At 34.7% G+C, this 6,367-nt stretch overlaps 1 pseudogene; it reads right to left on the reverse strand.

Moving 5' to 3' along the window:
* Positions 1-470: 470 nt before the first annotated feature.
* Positions 471-4,616, reverse strand: LOC107594992 (2-oxoglutarate and iron-dependent oxygenase domain-containing protein 2-like; annotated as a pseudogene).
* Positions 4,617-6,367: the final 1,751 nt, after the last annotated feature.

Consider the following 6,367-nt stretch of genomic DNA (forward strand, 5'->3'; position numbering starts at 1 on the left):
AATAATAATTTTTATATAAAAAGAATATGGGGTTAGTAAGATGTCATACTTAAGATTTAACAGTAAGTAAAGACATTCATATTGTTACAAAATACAAAAATAAATTTCTTCTTATCAAAGAATCTTGAAAAATGTATCATGGTTTCCACAAATCCAGTTTAATATTTAAATAAGTTAATATGATTTCTGAAGGATCAAGGCTGCTGAAAATACAACTTTTCCATCACAGGAATAAATTATATTTTAAATAGAAAATAGTTATTTTAAGTTGTAATAGTATTTCACAATGTTAAGTCTTTACTGTACTTTGATCAAATAAATTCAGCCTTAATGAGCATTATATATATATATATATATATATATATATATATATAATTCCTGTTAAAAATGTAATGTATTACATTATATATTCTATTATTTTTTTAACAGGAATGTTAAAATATATATTATAAATGTCTGATCCTAGAAATGAACATTAACCAAGAACCAGAATTATTTCATGATTTCTAATGCATTAACTAACGTTAATGTTGAACCTTGTTGTTAAGGTTTACCATAGTTGTCCTAGTCTTTATCGCATTTAAACACTTTAGTTATCTCCTTAACCTAGACAAGCATACTGAGCCTTCTTCCTGCTTTGGGTGTCCTGATCCCAAATCTTTCCCCTGGAACACTTGTGCGGTCACCTGCAACTAACATCTTAATATGGACTGCTCCTCAGCTGTTCCTCCCTCCTGTCATAGCCCTCTCCTCTTTCTCCTCCTCACTCTTGTAACTGGAAGTTGCCATTCCACAGCATCACTCTGCACCTGAAGATCTCCTGTCCGTCATCCCCAGCGAAGCCAATGACCAGAGGGATGTCCTGCCCCGTGCGAAGAGTGAGATGGAGTCGGACTATGACGACACTGATATTAACCCTAGAGGCAGACACAGAGATCACAGGGATATGAGCAGCGAAACAACGCTATAATGTCGGTTCTCCAGTTGTGCAGTGTGGAACATTGCATGCTCCGTCTCAGCTTGTTTGAAGATCCTGTGTGGCTAATACACAAGTTTATGGATCAGACAGCACTTTATGGGTACACATAACTGTGACGTGGCATAAGAAGTTAGAGGTTGAATTATTTAAAAGGGCAAACATTGAGCCGAAATGTATGATTTATGCAATGGATGCATTAAGCATCAGTTTCTTATTTTAAAAACCAAAACAGCTTAAAATGCAGTCAATTTTATTAATTGGAAACAATATAACACCATAGATAATGGAAAGGCAGAAAGTTTATTTTCTTACAACAAATGAGAATATATTTTAGACAAAATCCGTTTATATTTATGCAGTGCAAACCTTTTGCAATTTCATCTTAGAAACCTAGATCAACTTTATATTCAAGATTCCAGTACCTTTGATATGATGGTGACAGGGATAAACAATTCCGATTTTGTTTTCCTCTGTAACGGTTACCTCTGGGTCTAGTAGTGTTGCCTTTCTCCAAACAGTCATGCTTTTTCCTTCCTTTCCCTGCCTAAATCACTCAAAAATCTAAGTTGTGGAAAAGAAACAACCAAAAAAACAAGCTTTGAAATAAGCAAATGAAAGATTTTTTGGCCTTACATTTTGTTTCCTTGAAAGTTTCAGAAGGCTTGTGTGACTTGTGTTCAGTGTACGTGAGACATTTTTTCTGTATATGAATGTGTAAATGGAAAGGTTGCAAATGATGGGTATTGGCCGACATGAGATTTAACCTCTGGAGGAAAAAGAGAGAACTTTTTAAGATGCAATAATTCTGTTTCCTGGCAACTTGAATTTTGGTAAAGGAAATGATGTGGCAGATTAAAAATATTTACTGAAATTTATGTTTTTGTACATATAAGCCATATTCCTTAGAATTATTATTCTTATTTTTGTTTATTTTATTTTATTGTACATCTCAAATTCCTTGTATATATTAACAGTTTATCCTAAGATGAGACACTGACTAACATCAATAGCAGGTTTAAAACCACTACATTTACAATCAATTAAATATTGAATCAGGTCATTTACAGTCAAAATTACCCAAGAACATAAATCAACTCTTACACCTTTAGGACTGTAATTGAAGAAGGCACCAAAATCATTTTATCCTGATTGCTGACTCACTGAGCAAAGCACCATGAATTAGACTCTCATAAATTAGCTCCCATATGGACTGAACAACATCATGTTAAAAAACATGACACATTACTACTAGTGTCATCAGTGTCCATAGTGAAGCCATCACTGAATATGTCACTCTCCACTAGTGTGGGTCTCTTACCACATATAGGGCAGAGTTTGTTCCTCTCACGTGAAGCTCGCATCCATATGATCAGGTTCCAGCGTGTGCCTGAGGAGATGGGCAGAGCTCCGTGCATGTGCCGGCCTCTGTGTAGCAGACCTTCAGTTATGTGATGCTCCACTTCCACACACTCCGTCTCACTCAGAGGCACCTAAATCAACATACGCACATGATCAGGACACTGTAAATACACTTTTAACATGCATTACTAGGCTGCATGCTTGTGCTGCCCACTGTTTCATCCAAAACTGTCAATGTCTTTGTAAAGTAAACTAAAGTGCTGTATAATCATGAAATAAAATCTCTTCTTGAAGAAAGTGTTTGCTTGTGCTTTTAGGGGAGATGAATGGTGAATGTGATATTATTTCATTTTATTTTATTCGACTGATTGTAAGCAAAAGATAATACATTAAATCAGGGTTTCCAAACTTTCTGATGCAAAGGCACTTTATTAAGGACTCCCCTCTTCTAAAATAATAATTTTAAAAAAATTATTTGCACTGATTTGCGTGTGAAAATTATTAAGTATGATATTATGCATGTGGTTTCCAAAAGTAAATAACTGACACTTATATTTTCACTGCACATAAAGCCATAGCAAATTATTTCTATATCTATTATAAAATCTATTTAAAATGTATTATTAAAAAAACATTAATCTACAAAATACTCAAAAAGAAACAATTCAGTTTGTATTAAGTTGTACTGAGCATTTTTTCTACCCAATATATAGTCAGTTTGATGTAGAAACCTGAAGATATAAGATATGATTGAGATATGAAAAATAGTATCTCAGGTTAACTTTCAGGTTAATTTTGACAGACCAGGTGTGTCTGTATACAGTTAGATGAAACTTGAATATTGAGATATAAAGAGTTATTAATATCAGTTTGACAGGCCATAAACTGTCTGGGAATTCTCAAAAGTTGTCTTCATAATCATCACGCCATTTTCAAGCTCTATTATAAATTATAACTCCCAGTACCCGTCTCATGTCTCCAAAGAACAGGTTCCCCAGTGATAAATTGAGAGTGACTTCAGCGTTGTCGTAATGATAGCTAAGGTCCAAGTCTTCACGCATATCATACTTGACCACGAAAGCCTTGTGACTGTCCAGACAGCTTCCTCCACAGTCACTGTAGAGCAGAGCCGTGAGTGGACGCAGATAGACCTCCCTCAGTGGACTGAAGAAACTCTCATCAAACCCCAGTTCACTGAGGAGAATCTGTATTCATTGAGAGAGATGTCAATTTATTATTAAACAAAGAACAACAAGAACCAAACTAGTCTGCATTTTGATGGCAATATCAATCACACAAACTGGATTAAGTGTGTATGATAAAAATGTGTACTCCATAATTGTTCATGGTGTTTGGCCGGCCCTTCGGAGCATCAGACTGTTCAAAATGCTTCAGCTCTTCTATAAAGTCCTTGCAGAATTCCTTTCGGAACACTGGGAATCGGAAGACCCTTGGTGCTGCAAAATACACAATAAACAGAATTTGTCTTCCATAATTTGACAGTCAACAGATTTCAACTGAAAACTGAGTAAAGAAGCAGCTCACCTGCCTCTGTCTGGATGAGTTTCATTAGTCCTTTCCATGGTTGCATCACATCGCATGCAGTACAGTATTTTACCAACTGTAAAAACTCTGGGGCCAGGAATGACTCCTTGCAAAGGATAGCTGATACTGTAGTATATCAGTGAACGAGTTTCAATCATAGACTCCCTGGATTACTGAATATAAGTACCTGCAGATGATAAACATGTTGATGTAGAGGAGCATAAATCTCCATAATTGTAGCTGCTCTCTCCGCTGATTTCAATTTCTGCATGAATCTATAAATACACAACTGAATTATAAATAACCACCCTCTTACAGCCTTGATCTCCATCGTTATGCCAGGAGTGATTTCTGCTCCAGAGCTCACTCACCTTTCCAAGCACGTCTCTGAACTGAGATTCAGACACGCAGCCCAGGGACCCGAGGACCTTAAGCAAATGTCACAGGTGTTCAGAAAGAATTGGCGAAGTATTTAACATTAAGTGTTGCTGTAGATTACTCACATTTTGATAGTCCTTCCTGAACTGGTTCTCTGAGATGAAGTTTATATTCTTCAAGAAAAATATTATCTCTAAAAAAACAACTGCATGTGTAAAATTTCTCCATGGATTTTTATAATAATAACATCTACATAGTGATATATTTATACAGGTGTAACAGCTATTTATGCGACGAGAACATATTTCGACACGGTTCGACTAGTTTGAAGTCTGTTCAGAGATCCGCCCACTCAATGAATGTTTTGGAACAACCAGAAATATGTCCGTAAGGGAACAAAGAGTGTCGATAAAATGAATACCTAATTTAAATAATCAGATTTAATAATGCTACCTTTTTCTACGTATATGAGTATAAATATTCGAGACATATCTTGCATGAGTTCTTATCTAAAAAGAGCGATAAATACCGAAGTAATGTTTACATCCTGGTACGGCACTTAATTCCTTCCGTCCGACTGTTATTATTGTTGTGTGTGAGTGTGCAGGTTCAAGGCAAGACTCGAGTTGTTTAGAAACACGCTATAGTTGTCCCCTGTGTTTGGTGCGCCTGTAGTTTTAAATTTAAAATGGGATGATTATATAGCTGTGCCTTCTGTTATGTATTTAAAGCCTGGGACCGTATTTTGCCAGCAGAATGTTGAGTGTGGACTCGTTGGCCGTTGCCGAAGAGGAGGTGGTGGAGTCCAGCTCAAACAGACTGGGGGACATTTACACGTTTGTTGCCGAGGGCTGTTATCCTCAAACCATGAATCCTATTCGCAAGAAAAATCTCAAAAGATATGCTCAGAAATTTATGATTGACGGTGAGAACAATTCTTGTAGTTATCATTTTAAGACGTTTCAGTAATCTATGGATTCTTTCAATGTTTTGCAGTACTTCCTGTTAGGGCTGGACGATATGGCAAAAATGTATATCACGATATATTTCTTAATTTCAGTCGATACGATATAATTCCGATATCGATATGAACGCTGTTAAAAAAAAGCCTCGTAAAAACTGCCAAGAACGCCACAATAGATCTCTGTGCATACAAACTTATGAAAAATTAATTTGCCAAGTCATGACACCTCATATTATATTTTAGAAAAAAAGAGAAAAAACCCCAGCACAAATAAATTAATGTTCACCTTTTATTTGTATTTAGCCTTCATTCAAACAAGAAATGTGAAATTCTTTCAATCCTGCATGTTTTTTGATCCAAAATACAGCAAAAACAGTAACATTTTCGAATATATTTACTATTTAAAATAACGGTTTTCTATTTGAAAATATAATTTATTCCTGTGATTTCAAAGCTATATTTTTTAGCATCATTACTCCAATCACATGATCCTTCAGAAATCATTCTAATATTATATATTTCTTAATTTCAGTCGATACGATATAATTCCGATATCGATATGAACGCTGTTAAAAAAAAGCCTCGTAAAAACTGCCAAGAACGCCACAACAGATGTCTGTGCATACAAACTTATGAAAAATGAATTTGCCAAGTCTCTGACACCTCATATAATATTTTAGAAAAAAAGAGGAAAAAACCCAGCACAAATAAATTAATGTTCACCTTTTATTTGTATTTAGCCTTCATTCAAACAAGAAATGTGAAATTCTTTCAATCCTGCATTGTTTTTTGATCCAAAATACAGCAAAAACAGTAACATTTTCAAATATATTTACTATTTAAAATAACGGTTTTCTATTTGAAAATATAATTTATTCCTGTGATTTCAAAGCTATATTTTTTAGCATCATTACTCCAGTCACATGATCCTTCAGAAATCATTCTAATATTCTGATTTGCTGCTCCAAAATCATTTATTATGTTGAAAACAGCGGAGTAGAATATTTTCAGGTTTCTTTGATGAATAGAAAGTTCAGAAGAACAGAATTGATCGGAAATAGAAATCTTTTGTAACATTATAAATGTCTTTATCATCACTTTTGATCAATTTAAATCATCCTTGCTAAATAAATGTATTCATT

Source organism: Sinocyclocheilus grahami, unplaced genomic scaffold, assembly GCF_001515645.1.
Source record: "Sinocyclocheilus grahami isolate Dianchi unplaced genomic scaffold, SAMN03320097.WGS_v1.1 scaffold195.1, whole genome shotgun sequence".
NCBI classification, from domain to species: Eukaryota; Metazoa; Chordata; class Actinopteri; order Cypriniformes; family Cyprinidae; genus Sinocyclocheilus; species Sinocyclocheilus grahami.